The sequence below is a fragment of the Macrobrachium nipponense genome, chromosome 1 (assembly GCF_015104395.2).
Source record: "Macrobrachium nipponense isolate FS-2020 chromosome 1, ASM1510439v2, whole genome shotgun sequence".
In the NCBI taxonomy this organism is placed as follows: Eukaryota; Metazoa; Arthropoda; class Malacostraca; order Decapoda; family Palaemonidae; genus Macrobrachium; species Macrobrachium nipponense.
Window position 1 is genome coordinate 50,185,472 of NC_087200.1, and position 17,500 is coordinate 50,202,971.

Sequence of the window (17,500 nt, forward strand, 5' to 3'; positions counted from 1 at the left end):
CAACGCTACTCATTGTAGACCTACTTATGTTACACCAGATTGTTGTTTTTGGACCGACACTAATGATACGTCCCACATGGTCCCATCACACATTGATATTGATGGGGCACATTCTACTTTTGTTTGTACATGTTTACATTTTTTTCAGCATTGAGGTGTAAAAGCAATCAAATAGGACTATTTCAAATTTTATGCTTACCTTGGAAGCATTATTTATGTTATGACAATTTTTTTCCCCTGGATAGATTTCGCTATTTTGGTACCCCTTTAAAGGTGCTTGAGGTCGAGCTCGACCCAAGCGCCCAGAAAAATTTTTGAAAATTCAAAAACTGTAGCTATGCTGTACATTTTAATTTCTTAAATAAATTTCACCATTGCCAAACACTACTGAAAAGATAAATCATACCCATCTACAAATTAAATATTTATTACAAATTGTCATGGCAATTGCTCTATAGCAAGGAATTACATATTTAAGGAAATGAAGATGCATTTTCTTCATGTAGGTCTGCAGCAAAGAGGCATTCGCATTCGTGTTGAGGTGCCGGTTCTTATGATTGTTCTAGAATTGTCAGGTGTGATATGGAACTCAGCAGGCCCCGACATGTCGTGAGGAACACAGCGTATTATGATGCAACATTCCGTCTAGATCCTTCTAAAGATTTCTTGTCGTCTCAGGAGTCTGTGACGTTCATGCTACGCCCCCCGTAGGCCCCGCCCTCAGGTCACCGTATATATACTACTGTCAAAGTAGAGAGAGATCAGATCATCAGTTAGAGACCAGCAGAGAGCAGAGATCAGAGCATAGATCATCAAAGAGAGATAAGAGAAGAGGAAACAGACGAAGGATAAGAGAGAAAAAAGGCGCTCGAGAGTTAGATCGGAATCTGGTCAAGTCGTCGTCATTGAGTGGACGACCAAGGTATTTCGACGTTGAGCAAGCCTTCAGAGAAGAAACGTCCTACAAGTTGGTTTTGAGGAGTAACCTGCCCTTCAAGTGTCAAGAATAGACATTGTTTTCTGCAGTACGGAGTCAAGATGACATCTGCAGTTGTAGTTCTCCTTTGTGAAGCCGTCGCTTTGAGGATTGAATTCCAACAGCTGCTAAACTTGCTAGCAAGTATTTTAATTATCTCAATGTTTCCCCAGTTCACGCATCCTAAGATTTCATTTTTGTTATGTAAGTAGAAGAAACCATTCTGCATTTATCTTTGTTAGTAAGCTTGTAAATAAACCTTTGTCCTGTTTGTGTATCTTTCTATATTTGTATCCCCAGTTTCAACTGTTGGTGTTAAATTCTTTTTGTTTATTAAATATCGAACCTGGAGCGGACCTCTCGGTGTCTGTGACTTTAGTGGCGACCTTGCCAGGATATTCGGCACCGTAACAGATTGAAACAGGGAGGATATAAAAAGAACCAGAATGAGTGAGATGGTGAAAGAGTTTATTGAGTCAGGTAAGCTTCTAGGTCTAGATGGGAATGATCTCCATGAGTATGTTGAAAAGAAAGAAAGAGAAAAGTACAAGAGAGATGACAGAGTGGCTGAGAGAGAAATGAGGAAAATGCAGCAAGAGGTAGAAATGTTGGTAATGCAGCAGGAAGAAAGAGAGAAAGTACGTATGCATGAGTAGGAAGAAAGAGAGAAAGAACGTATGCACCGGTTGGATATTGCGCTGTTAAGGCAAGTTACTCGTTACAGTCGGACAGGCGAGAACGAAAAAGAAGCTGATAAGTTAGGCATGAGTGCAATGGTGAAATTAGTACCAAAGTTTGATGAGGAAGACGTAACAACATATTTCATGTTTTGAGAAGTTAATGGAAAGAGTAGATTCTCCCAAAGAAATGTGGACTCTATATTTACAGTCAGTTTTGAGTGGTAGGGCGCTTACCATGTATAGTTGTATGTCTAAGGAGGAATGTGATGATTATGATATTGTGAAAGAAACTGTTCTTAGCGCATACAGGCCAGTAACCGAGGCGTAACATAAGAAATTTAGAAATTTGAGAAAGGATGAGAACATTACGTATGTAGAATATGGTAAGAAGTTAGAAAGGCTGTTTTTTTTATTGGTAAACTTCCGCTAAAGTTGAGGATTTTGATGGTTTGAAGAACTTAGTGTTGTTTGAAAACTTCAAAGATAACGTATCCCCGGAGATTAAGCTTTATATAGAAGATAGCCGGGAAGTATCTTTTGCAGGAGCAACTAGGTTAGCTGATGAATATAGTTTTATTCATAATTTGAGTATTAGTAAAAAACAAAATGATCCTTTGTCTGGTAGAGTACAAAGCGGTAAAGGTTTCAGTTCTAGTAGTAGCAATGTGAGTAAAAGTGACTATTCCTGTTATACATGCGGAAAACCTGGTCATACGTCTAAGGTTTGTAAGAATAAAATGGCATCTAGTGGCTCAGAATTAACTTGTTTCCGATGTAATAGGAAAGGGAATTTAGCGAGAAATTGTGCAGTAGAAAGGAAGGACGTTAAGAAACCAGTGTCTCTAGTTAACCTTTCGTCAAGTAGGGATGATGTGGTGAAAGAACTAGCAAATTTTTTGGTGACTTTCTGTCAGAGGGCATAGTTTCCTCTCTTGGAGGAGTAGGTTCGAGAGAAGTAGTCTTGCTTCGAGACACAGGAGCTGCTGTCTCACTGATTAGGAAGAAAAAGTCATGTTAGATGGATTTCCTAACACTTGTGTTCTTTGTCCTTTGTTGAAGTTGAATTTAGAAAGTCAGGTACTGTCAGGAGAAGTGAAACTTGTAGTTGTTGACAGTTTGTCCGTTGATGGCATTGACATTATTGTCGGTAATGACTTAGCTTTATCCAAGAATGTGAATCCTGTTGTGAGGGATATTCCAGTGCCTGAAATGGTAGCAACTAGGTTGGGTTTAGATACAGACATAGGCTACTGTCGTAATTTGTTCATCGATTCGAACGAGTGTGAGTTCGTGGATTCGAACGAGAGTGAGTTCGTGGATTCGAACGAGTGTGATAGAGGTGGCGAGGTTGATCTTAGCATGAGTGTGGCTGAGAGACCTGACTCTATCAGTGACAGCGATTGCCAAGGAGAAGGTGTAGCTGTCGAGAGTAACGTAGTCGATGTCGTAGAATCAAGTAATAGTTATGGTGATGAATTAGGCACTAACCTTCTGAGTAAGAATGAGCTAGTCAAGTTTCAGAGAGAGGATGAAACACTAACCCGAATTTTTGAATGTTAAGTGGATGATGATCTCGATAATGGGTGTAAGGAAACTTTTTGTTTAATGGACGAAGTTTTGTGTTGTTATGTTCGTCCTAAGTCAGGTAGTAAAGAGGAAATCACTGAACAATTAGTGGTTCCTAGGAAGCTTCATGAGCTAGTTTTGAAGTTAGCGCATGATGAGCAAGGACATTTGGGAGTAAATAAAACTTTCAGATGTATTAGTAGGGTGTTATTTTGGCCTAAAATGAAGAGTGAAGTAAAGAGGTATATTTTAAGCTGTCATGAATGCCAAATTCCCGGGAAACCAAATCAAGTAATTCCCAGAGCTCCATTGTGTAATATTCCTTCAGTAGGCAAACCTTTTGAGAATGTAGTTATCGATATGGTCGGACCATTGCCTAGAAGTAAGGGAGGGAATATATATCTGTTAACAATCATAGATAGACTAAACAGCTATCGAGAGGCGATACCCGCAAGAAGCTGTAACGCAAGGAGCGTAGTTAAACGATTGTTAGAATATTTTTTATAAGTTTGGTCTGCCTCGTACTATACAGAGTGATAATAGTAGAAACTTTTTATCCAAATATTTCAAGGATAGAAGGAAAGAGTTAGGCATTAAATTTGTAACTTCCACACCTTATCATACCGAATCACAAGGCATTGTGGAGCGGTTTCAACAAATTTGAAAGAGTTGTTTACGAAAACTGTGTAATAACTTTGAAGAAAAGTTACCTTTTGTTTTTGGTTACACAGCTAAGGGTCCTTTGGAAATGTTAAAATGTAACTTAATGCTTAAAGAAGGCAGAGAAGACTACATAACTGATTTAGAGTATTATAAAAAAAATTAGGAGATGCTTGGCAACTAGCGGAGGAGAACGAAAGTGCTTGGCAACTAGTGAAAGAGAAAGAGAGTAAAAGTAAAGGGGAGACTAAACGGAAACATGATCTCAGAGCGAGAGTGACAAATTTCTGTGTAGGAGATGAAGTGTTAGTATTAGTTCTTATATGTTTGAAGATCCTTTTTCAATTTCAGAAAAAAGGGGAAATATGCATTATGTAATTGATATGGGTAAGAGTAGAGCAAAGTGGATGCATGTAAACTTGCTTCAGAATTATAAAGAACGCCCCGTGCCATGGCCTCAGCCCATGTAATGGTGTTACAGAGAGGAGTTAGTTTTGAGAAAAATTCAGAATTACTTAAGAATTTTGAAGTCTTTGATCAGAGTTCAAAAAAGGAAAAATTAAGAGGAAAGGATATTGTTATAGCTGATAGCCTCTCTAGAGATTTTTCAGAATGAGTGGCCTAATGACCGTTTCCTGTTTTGGCACGAGTGGGTGTGTGAGTGAAGTGTGCTTGTTAACTGGATTAAAGCTTTATGCAGAATTGTTCCCCTGCTGTTTAATTCTTGTTTCTCTTTAGGAAAAAATAAAATCAGTTGATTTCATTTTTTTTTCTTTTTGGGGAGAACGTGTCGTGGTAATCGCTCTATAGCAAGGAATTACATATTTAAGGAAATTAAAATACATTTTCTTCAAGTAGGTCTGCAGCAAAGAGGCATTCACGCATGTGTTGGAGGCACCTGTTCTCATGATTGTTCTAGAATCGTCAGGTGAGATATAGAACTCAACAGGCACCGACATGTCGTGAGGAACGCAGCGTATTATGATGCAACATTTCGTCTAGATCCTTCTAAAGATTTCTTGTCATCTCGGGAGTCTATGACGTTCATGCTACGCCCCCCGTAGGCCACACCCCCAGGTCACCGTATATATACTATTGTCGAAGTAGGAGAGATCAGATCATCGGTTAGAGAGAGACCAGCAGAGGACAGAGATCAGAGCAGAGATCATCAGAGAGAGATAAGAGAAGAAGAAACAGACGAAGGATAAGAGAGAAAAAAGGCGCTCGGGAGTTTGATCGGAATCTGGTCAAGTCGTCGTCAGGGAGTGGACGTCCAAGGTATTTCGACGTTGAGCAAGCCTTCAGAGAAGAAACGTCCTACAAGTTGGTTTTGAGAAGTAACCTGCCCTTCAAGTATCAGGAATAGACATTGTTTTCTGCACTACGGAGACAAGAAGACGTCTGCAGTTATAGTTCTCCTTTGTGAAGCCGTCGCTTCGAGGATTGAATTCTGACAGCTGCAAAACTGGCCAACAAGTATTTTTATTACCTCACTGTTTCCCAAGTTCATGCATCCTAACATTTCATTTTTGTTATGTAAATAGAAGAAACCATTCTGCATTTATATTTTTTAGTAAGCTTGTAAATAAACCTTTGTTCTGTTTGTGTATCTTTCTATATTCGTATCCCCAGTTTCAACTATTGGTGTTGAATTCTTTTTGTTTATTTAATATCGACCCTGGAGCGGACCTCTCGGGTTCCATGAATCAGATATATTAAAAAAAATAAGTATATAAAAAAATAATTTACGAAAATATTTACAAAAAATAAAAAATATGCTATATACAAAAAAATTAAAGGAATCCTTCCTAAAACTATTATTTACAATATGCGACTGCCAGTAAAGGTGTCGGACCCATAGAGGTCAAAATCTGAAAAGATAAAAAAAGGGTAAGTTTTTTTGGTAAAAAAAATCAAAATTTCACAATTTTTGTCCGTACGTAAATGAAATAGGAAGTGGCTAATTTTTTTTTATAGAATAAACTAATATTATCCTAGAACAGAACTATGTAAAATGATCTGCACGAAGATTTAATTTACTGTTATATCAGAAATGTTATTCACTCTATCTCAAACAATAATTTACGAAAATATTTACAAAAAATACAAAATATGCTATGTACACACAGAAATTGAGGTAATCCTTTCTAAAACTACTATTTATAATATGTGACTGCCAGAAAAGGTGTCGGACTCATAGAGGTCAAAATCAGAAAAGAGAAAAAAAGGGTAAGTTTTTTTGGCCAAAAAATTGTCAAAATTTCACTTTTTTTTTTGGTACCTAAATGAAAAAGGAAGTGGCTAATCTATTTTATAGAATAAGCTCATATTATCCTAGAACAGGATTATGTAGAAAGATCTGCACTAAGATGTAATTTACTGTCATATCAGAAGTGTTATTCTCTCTCTCTCTCTCTCTCTCTCTCTCTCTCTCTCTCTCTCTCTCTCTCCAGCGTGTTGATGATTTATTGACATAAGCCGATGTAATCTGTTACCAGAAAAGGCGCAGACCCACTACTTCCCACCCTCTCTCTCCCCCTCTTGACTCATGAAACCCTTTGTTACCCAAACTTGAGCTTTTTCCATAGAGGTGTCAGCAACCTCTGAATTATCATCAACATCGCTTTCTAATTCCATTGGAAGTAAGTGGATGACATCCATGCCCAGAAAATACTGCCTGCTGGCTGTTGTTGATGAGAAATGCAAAAACAATGCAAAAACTGAGAAATTGGCATTCGAAGGAAATTGGACCAAATGGCAATATAAGGCATTTCAGCCACAACCAATGGTATGTATTATGTACACACACCATCTGCCCACAGTTTCCAATAATACAAAACTATGCCAGTGCCAACTGTGTTAGACAGGAAATCACAACTTAATAACTTTGCCTTTGTATCCCACACACGTTCAAAACAAACAATTACTCAGTAAAAGGGGGAATGACAAAGGCAAGGCAAATGCAGGTTCTGACATGATTGTAGTGTGTGTTCTGCTGGCCTCTTGCAGGTCAATCACACCAAGATTGTTTTTTTAAACACTCCTCGGGTTGTGCGCAACCCGTTGCACCTATTCAGGGTTAACATTTTAACTGAGGTTTGATGATGACTTCGTTTTGTTGAAATACTTCAGTGATGTGTGAACAAAAAATTTGAAAATGTTTCATGAGAGTTTTTTTCTGAAATTTGGCTACACGTGACATTTTCTTACAGTTTAGAAATTTATGACAGATTTCACTCTTATGAAACATATGGCCGTATTGTATGCAATAATCACGTTTTTGCATTGAAATAATAGATAAATAAATATGGGGCATGCTATATTGCCAGTTATTGAATTTTGAACGAAATCCGATGGAGCCATTTTGCATGAGATTTGAGCACCTATGTACACAATACAATAATTCCTTCCCTCTATATGGCTTGTTCATTAAACAGTTCTTTACCATTTACCCTTTCATGGATGGCGAATGGATACAAAAGATTGCTGGCGTTACTTAAGGTTAAACCAGCATGAAAGGTGTTTTTGCTCACAGAGCTGCTAATGGTCAAGTTAAAACCTGTGACAGAGAAAGGAAAACTGTAGACCCTTACTGTACCTGTGAACTGAAGACTTGTTGATTGCAGCAAGTCCCTGCATGGTCAGTATGGCCCAGATGGAAGCTAAAAAAAAATTTAAAAAAGGGAAAGTTATTTAGATGAATGGAGGATCAAGTACGAGAAAAGAAAATGTTTTCAGTTTAGAAAAAAAGAGGAACTCTTATTTTGCAAAATATGCAATAAGTTCAAGATTTAAGTCCTGAGAAGCCTGGGCTGAGGTTGAGAAACTACGGACATCGCTACCCATGTTTCACTTACTTTCCCAAAGTATTCCTCACCGAGACAGTAACAGTATCTAACCGAAATTCGAATAGCCCAAATGTTCAGAAAAGAGGGGAGATCAGATAATAAGAGCTTACGTTACTCAAAACGAGTAATTACCGCTGAGTGTTCATTGATGATAGGGCCGTTATACGGACTTGTTTTTTTCAATGTCTTCCTCAGTTAGCCTTATCTGCGCCATTTCTTTCTGCCCTTACTTAGAGTTCATGTTTTCCTTGTTGTGTAGTCAAGAATTACAAAGCAGACAATCGAGTTGTCTTCCGAATCAGTGGATGACTTAATGGCAGCTGTTTCACGAGGAGAGGAGAGAGGGGGAGAGGTTTAAAGAGGCGGAGAGGAGACCAAATGAACAACAGGTCTGAGAAACGAATGTTAGAGTAGAGGTGGGTCTTGTCGCAGGGGTTTGGGACACTTGCCGGCCTCGTTCTTGCGGTTTTCCTTTTAGCGGTAATTCATGTTTATTGCAGTGTCTTTAGTTTTATGGCTCCGATTTCGATTTGAGGTGTGGCTGCCAATTTTGCTGATCTCTGTGCTGATGTTGGCTGGCATCATAGTAGTTTTAGCTCCTAATGTTCCTTACACTCCAGTGCATCCTTCCATCCTAGCAATCCTGTCAAGGCTTTCAGCATCTGTCATGATGCTGACAGTATCAAACCAACCCGATTTGACCAACTGGAGAATAATTGACAGTTCTAGGATGCTGATTTACTGAAAGCCAAAGTAACTATGAGTCATTCTAATTCCACAGCGCATTTTACATTCTTAGCTTGGTACCTCTAATAATAGCTATGATCTAATTTTTGATAACACTGGTATGGCTGCTGAAGTTTAGGTCATATTCCAGTGTCCTTCAAATACTGACAGAGTTTACAATATTCCACCTTGAATAATCCAAGAAACCAATGCCGTATCTTGATCCTAGAAAACTAAAAGCAGGTAAACGCGTTAGAGATATAAATCTTTCATTTAGTTTACTTACCTTGTCTTTTAATGTATTGATTCCCTGTAATTTACTCGATATTTCTTGATATAGAGACACCTAGGACATCTGCAAAGCACGAAATTAAGTGAAACTTATAAAAAATTAGAGGAATTTTCGAGGACAATTAGTGTTAGGATAATAGTTTTTTATCTAAAGAAAAGAATATTCCAATCTATTTCAAGGAGAAAAGTCTATTACTGTTCATTTTAGAGCCAATCGATTTAAACATTACCTAGTTACTCCTTTCAAATACTCTAGACATCAACATGAAAATTCCTAAGTGCTATCTACAGAACCCTCATGTAGCTTCTCAATATTTTGAGGAAAAGTCAACAATAATAATAATATTCTTACTGTTCCAATTTTATTCAGAAATGTCACCTTCTCGAGAGAACTTATTTAAACTAGAGTCGTGCCAGCGAAGGAATGCAAAGAGATATACATTAGACTTTATGAGGAGAAAGAATTTCGTATTATCCTCCAAAGAGGTTAATTCAGAAGACGATGAAAATATTTATCATTTTCAAACACCATATTAGCTTTTATAATGCAAAATTTAAATTTCCCTTCAATTAAAGTTAATGGTTGCATAAGAATTTTTTCATAAATGGTTGCATGGCTTTTTTGAAAAGATATTGCTAATAAAAAATAATATCCATCGTAGGTCTTCTGTAATAACATTCTCACAAAAGTAAGGGTTGGAGGCTTCGTTACTATAAGGATTTTAGTTTATTCATTTTTATTTAATCAATGTAACTGCATTTTGAAAAACGAATGTACAGATGTCTAACAGAACACATCCTTCTAATCATTGCATCTGCCATGAAACATATCCAATTCTTTAGAAATCAGAAAGCCATCAAGAAATTTGAAGCATTGTTTGCGAAAAGAGATTTTGGCAATAATCATCTCTCTCTCTCTCTCTCTCTCTCTCTCTCTCTCTCTCTCTCTCTCTCTCTCTCTCTGCAAACACTTCACCCAAACACCACTAGCATCCGAGTGTAAATATAACCACTGATAACAACTGATTCGGTTTCCAATCTCCAAACACTACAATAAATCCTCCATTTTGGACACGGTACATATCATGCTCAGACATCTATGAATTCAGGAATCTATCCATCCTTGCAATTTGGGAATTGTATGAATAAGGAAGAATGCGGATTCTGATGAGGAGAGGAAGATATCTTCAATGTTTGTATGTAGTTTGTATAGTTTGTATGTATGTCTGTTTGTGAGCATAAAGGTATAATCATTCTTGCTTTGAGAAAAGTAATGGTATTGAAGTTAGTTAAATGTAAAAGAATGCTTCGTTCATTTTGAGACCAATGAATATCAGGAAAAGAAATAATAGGCTCTATGAAGTATTAAGGGTCAAACATAAAGAAAAAACTTGATGACGTTTACCTTTGAATATTTTTATATGTATTTGTCTATCTATCTATATCAGCAATAAGTCACCAAATAGCCCGTGACAAATATGTACAGCCAGTTATAAAAGCGGTGTCGCCCCGCCAGGCCTGGCACGGTGAGATTATGCCCTTCTTGCCCTGAAAGTGGCCCACGTTCAAACAACCAGTACACAGTTAGAATGGTTCGAAAGGGAGGAGGAGGGAAATTACGGTAATCATGCAATGAAATGCAATATTGAATGAAGTGTATATGGACAGAGAGAGAGAGAGAGAGAGAGAGAGAGAGAGAGAGAGAGAGAGAGAGAGCTTTCATTCCTGTTTAGTTATTAATCTGACGGATATACTTGAGACCTTCTTCTTTAAGAAACATGTTATAATATATTTTTTTGGAAAATAACTATTATGAAATCTTATCACATTGTATTGTTTTTAATCGTTATCATATTTTCTAAATAAAAAATGCCTTAAATATTGTTGGAACTGACTATTCAATATTAATTTTATTCGACGAAATATCCTAAAATAATCCTATAAACATGTATCTCTCTCTCTCTCTCCCTCTCTCTCTCTCTCTTTCTCTCTTTCTCTCTCTCTCTCTCTCTCTCTCTCTCTCCCATTCTGTCCTCCGTCTTACATCGCCTGGATTGACTATTTAAATAATGATAGATGTTTGATATGTTATTTGGATGTGGCCAGGGATCACAAAACCGTAAATGGCTACTCTACCAACTTGTGCTAAGCTGTATCTATTTTTTGCCCTAAATTGACTGAACTATAATTACCTGTATTACCAATAATATTCGAATCTGGTTACAAAGATGTTGCACAACAGATTTTGTAGCCGTGGGTTGTATAAGTCATCAAAGCATCAACTTTGCAAGGATATTATTTTATTAATTAATCTATGCTTAGAACATATTACTGGATATGCTAATCTAGTACTACATATTTGTATTTATGGCATAACTTAATTAAATTATCAGTATTAGAGTGTGATGGGCAACTTGGCTCCACCCCTAGGCTCCACCATCTAGACTCCACAATCTAGGCTACTTATAGGAAGTATTCAATTCGCTATATTTCTTATATTATAGAACATTTATTATATTATTTCCGAAACTATTTATGAAAATAAGTGATGTGAAATGAAATGCAGTGAAATGTGTGCATCGGTGCATTAACATATGTAGGTGTTGCAAAACCGTATATTATTTAGTGTCTCAAATTATTTGGTGATAGTCTTTAGACCTGGTCAGATCAGTCACGTCTTAACTACCATCCCCCCTCCTCCTACCGCCCCCCCCCCCCCCCCACCCCCCCCAACCCCACCTCCGGCTCACGCTTGCTCACTCACCTCACTCCGCCTCTATTCGTAGCTTCAGCGGCTAATATCCAACACACGGTTACACACCTTGTTCCCCCTCCAAGCTATTCAAGAAACCCACCACTTTGGATATCTCCTGTCCATTAGTGTTTTACATAGTCATGTTTTTATTTTCTGTAATAAAATAATTGTAACCATTTGGAAAATATAATGGCGCATGAAAAACTGTCATCTGAGCATTATTTTTCCTTCCAAAAAACATCCATCAGAACAATCTCATAATAACTGAAAGACATTGAAATCCCGAATAGGAGGAGGTGCTGGGATAGAAGGATATTTATAACATGGTGGGGGGTTAAAGGTGATAGGGACAGGTGACATTGGATGACGTTAATTCAAGTTTTGACGGGTTCGTTTGTCAACATTTATAAGGTAATGATAGTAATGACTTCACAGATAGCAGTTAATATCAACGATTCTAAGTCACCATCACACCTGTCACATAGCGTTATAGGGTTACGGAGATCATCTTTGTATGTCTGGTTAATGCCTCACTATCGTTTATGTTATGAATCCTGGTTCTCCCACGAGGTAACGTGCTACACACAGCCATGGACGAGCTGCATAACGCCAGTGGTCTAAACAGTCGTGTGTTTGCAGCCTTTGTGGAGGTTTATTTGCTAATTACGATTATCTACACTTAGGTAAGTGTTTGTCGAGGTCATTTTGTTTATCTATACGTTTGGAATAACTGTTCTAACCAGGATCCTGGTTCTAACATAATGTTGTGCACTATAATCTATGTATTATATACTTATCTGTGTCAACGTTTGTAGGGATGGCGGCAGCAAACAAAGGCAACTTTGTTGAGCATATATCTGCAAGGCTGCAAACACGACTGTCAAGACCACTGGCGTTATGTACAGCTCGTCCATGGCTGTGTGTGGCACGTTACCTCGTGTGAAAACCAGGATTCATAACGTAAACGATAGTTTTACAGACATTAATCACATATACAAAAATAATCTCAGTAACCTTATAACGCTATGTGCCAGTCGTGATGGCGACTTACAATCACTGATATTAACTGCTATCAGTAAGTTATTACTATCACCACCTTATAAATGTTGATAAGCGAGCCCGTCAAGACTTTGATTAAGATGACCCAATGTCACCTGTCCCCCATCACCTTTAACCCCCACCTTGTTATAAATATTCTTCTATCGCCGCACCTCATGTTCGGGATTTCAATGTCTTACAGTTATTATGAGATTTTTCTGATGGATGCTTTTTGGAAGGTAAAATAATACTAGGATGACAGTATTTCATACGCCATTTATTTTCCAAATGTTTACAATTTTTCATTACAAAAAATAAAAACATGGCTATATAAAAGACTAATGAACAGATGTCGAAAGTGGTGGGTTTCTTGAATAGCTTGGAGGGGAACACCAACAAAGTGTGTTGGACTTTACCGCTGAAGCCACCTACATAATTTATACCCAACCATCATTATATTAATGCACTGATGCACACATTTCACTGCATTTCATTTCACATCATTTATATTCATAAATAGTTTCGGAAATAATATAATAAATATTCTATAATATAAAAAATATAGCGAATTGAATACTTCCTATAAGTAGCCTAGATGGTTGCGAGGGGCGAAGCCAAGTGGCCCATCACACTCAAATGCTGGTAACTCAACTAAGTTATTCCATAAATACAAATCCTGATGTACTAGATTAGCATATCCAGTAATGTGTTCTTAGCATAGATTAATTAATAAAATAATATCCTTGCAAAGTTGATGCTTTCATGACTTATACAACCCACGGCTACAAAACCTGTTGTGCAACATCTTTGTAACCAGATTCGAACATTATTGTTAATACAGGTAATTATAGTTCAGTCAATCTAGGGCAAAAATAGATACAGCTTAGCACAAGTTGGTAGAGTAGCCATTTACGGTTTTGTGATCCCTGGCCACATCCAAATAGCATATCAAACATCTACCATTATTTATATAGTCAATCCAGTAGATATAAGACGGAGGACAGAATGAGAGAGAGAGAGAGAGGAGAGAGAGAGAGAGAGAAGAGAGAGAGAGAGAGAGAGACGTGTTTATAGGATAATTAAAAAGGATATTTTCGTCAGAATAATATTAATATGAATAGTCAGTTCCAACAATATTTAAGGCATTTATATTTAGAAAATGTGATAACGATTAAAAACACTACAATGTGATAAGATTTCATAATAATTATATTCCAAAAAATATATGATAACATGTTTCTTAAAGAAAAAGGTCTCAAGTATATCCGTCAAATTAATCACTAAACAGGAATAAAAGCCTCTCTCTCTCTCTCTCTCTCTCTCTCTCTCTCTCTCTCTGGCATATGTATTTCATTCAGCATTGCATTTCTTTGCTTAATTACCGTAATTTCCCTCCTCCTCCTTTTCGAACTATTCTAACAATGTACTGGTTGTTTGAACGTGGGCCACTTTCAGGGAAAGAAGGGCGTGATTTCACCAAGCCAAGCCTGGCGGGGCGACACTGCTTTTATAACTGGCTGTACGTAAATAGCCACATGAAAGGTGAATAATTAAACAGCAACTATCTGGTCTCTAATTCTTCATTCCTTATGTGGCTATACGTATGTATATATATATATATATATATATATATATATATATATATATATATATATATATATATATATATATATGTATATATATATATATATATATATATATATATATATATATATATATATATATATATACATATATATATGAATAATTATCACATCGAACCGTGATCCATTTATATATCAATTCAAGCTACAAATGTCCTTTAATAATCTAAATTCACTTTACCTCCCAAATCCCAATGATATATTTTCATATATGTACCGAAGGGGAATTTTTTAATTGATAATAATTTCGTCCCCCCATGGGATCGAACCAACCGTCCAAGTGGACGGGGACGAAATCAGGACAGTCAGTGACGCTATCCAATCAGCCAACAGAGACGCTATAAGTTCATATTGATTCTGACCTTACAAATCACACCCTCGATCTGGATGCTTTCGTAATTAGAATCGATATGAAACCCCGTCTGCCATGTTGGCCAATTTCGAGCGTTTGACAGCACGTAGCCTTTTGTTATGAATAATTATCACATCGAACCGTGATCCATTTTATATATCAATTCCAGCTACAAATGTCCTTTAATATCTAAATTCACTTTACCTCCCCACCCCCAAATGATATAATTTTCATATATGTACCAGAAGGGGAATTTTTTTAATTGATAATAATTTCGTCCCCCCATGGGATCGAACCACCGTCCAAGTGGACGGGGACGAAATCAGGACAGTCAGTGACGCTATCCAATCAGCCAACAGAGACGCTATAAGTTCATATCGAATTCTGACCTTACAAATCACCCTCGATCTGGATGCTTTCGTAATTAGAATCGATATGAAACAAGTCTACCATGTTGGCCAATTCGAGCGTTTGACAGCACGTAGCCTTTTGTTATGAATAATTATCACATCGAACCGTGATCCATTTATATATCAATTCAAGCTACAAATGTCCTTTAATATCTAAATTCACATTACCTCCAAATGATATATTTTCATATATGTACCGAAGGGAATTTTTTAATTGATAATAATTTCGTCCCCCCATGGATCGAACCACCGTCCAAGTGGACGGGGACGAAATCAGGACAGTCAGTGACGCCTACGATGCGCAATCTAGCCTTCTTTGTTTGAGACGCTATAAGTTCATATCGATGTTCTGACTGTCCTGAATTTCGTCCCCCGGGCGCCACTAATAGGGGACGGTGGTTCGATCCCAATGACGAAATTATTATCAATTAAAAAAGTTCCCCTTCGGTACATAATTAAAAAATGAGAAAATATATCATTTGGGAGGTAAAGTGAATTTAGATATTAAAGGACATTTGTAGCTTGAATTGATATATAAATGGATCACGGTTCGATGTGATATTCATAACAAAAGGCTACGTGCTGTCAAACGCTCGAATTGGCAAACATGGTAGACGGGGTTTTCATATCGATTCTAATTACGAAAGCATCCAGATCGTAATTTTGAATCGATATGAAACCCAGTCTACCATGTTAGCCAATTCGAGCGTTTGACACACGTAGCCTTGTTATGAATAATTATCACATCGAACCGTGATTCATTTATTTATCATTTGAGCTGCAAATGTCCTTTAATATCTAAATTCACTCTATCTCGGAATTGATATATTTTCATATATGAAGGGGACCGAAGGGGAATTTTTAGTTGATATAATTTCGTCCCCACCCCATTGGGATCGAACCACCGTCCAAGTGGACGGGAACGACAAATCAGGACAGACAGTGATGCTGTCAAGTCAGCCAACAGAGACTCTATAAGATTATATCGACTCACCTTACAAATCACCCTCGAACTCGGTGTATTCGTAATTAGAATCGATATGAACTTTATAGCGTCTCTGTTGGCTCACCCTTCTCCAGGCTCAGAGAGTATCCTGGCGATTCCGGAGGATACAGCAGTGCACTCGTCGATGCAAGGTGTGGACTCTGCTCACGGGGGGGCAAAAATAATGAAAGCCCACAGACACTCGCACAAGAAGGCACGGGACAAACCCTCACCCACCAACAGGAACTGGCATTTTACGAAAATAGAAGCGAGTGTCTCAATGTCTTTCCATGGCCAGAAGGCAATGTGGCAGAAAACAGTGATGAAGAGTGCAGTATGAATAGGTGATGCTGAACCTCCCTTCGGGGGAATCGTGATGATTCACCTTTGCATGAGGAAAAACTCCCCACATAGAGTAAGGTGACGGGAAAAACAGCGTAAAACCCCCCTCAGCAAAAGAGGCAATTACTGAAGACGATCCTCCACTCGTTGAAACATGACAAAAGGAAATGAGCGGATAAATACAGCTGTATAACAACACAAACAAAACCTTGAGAGAGCACAAAGAAATTAACAAGCAGTTTTCTCGAGACTTATGTAAAAAGCAAAAAATTTAAATATATATATATATATATATATATATGAAGTAATTATCACATCACCGTGGATTCATATAGATCATTCGAGCTACAAATGTCCTTTAATATCTAATTTCCTCTACCTTGGAATTGATATATTTTTCATATATATACCGAAGGGGAATTTTTAGTTGATAATAATTCGTCCCTCATGGGATCGAAACACCGTCCAGTGGGACGGGAACGAAATCATGAACGGCCAGTGACGTTATCCAGTCGGCCAACAGAGGCTACAAGTTTATATCGATTCTGGCCTTACAAATTCACCGTCGAACTCGGTGTTTTCGTAATTAGAATCGATATTGAACCCCCTCTACCATGTTAGCCAATTCAAACGTTTTGACCCACGTAGCCTTGTAATGAATAATTATCACATTACCGTGATTCATATAGATCATTCGAGGCTACAAATGTCCTTTAATATCTAATTCGCTCTACCTCGGAATTGATATATTTTCATATATGTACCGAAGGGGAATTTTTAGTTGATAATAATTTGTCCCCTCATGGGATCGAAACACTGTCCAGTGGACGGGGAATGAAATCATGAACGGCCAGTGACGTTATCCAGTCGGCTATAAGTTTATATCGTATTCTGGCCTTACAAATTCACCGTCGAACTCGGTGTTTTTGTAATTAGAATCGATATGGAACCCTCTCTATCATGTTAGCCAATTCAAACGTTTTGACAAACGTAGCCTTGTAATGAATAATTATCACATCACCGTGATTCATATAGATCACTCGAGCTACAAATGTCCTTTATATCTAATTCGCTCTTACCTCGGAATTGATATTATTTTCATATATGTACCGAAGGGGAATTTTTAGTTGATAATAATTTCGTCCCCTCATGGGATCGAACCACCGTCCAGTGTGTGTGTGTGTTGTGTGTGTGTGTGTGTGGCATTGTGACGAAGCGCCCAACTATC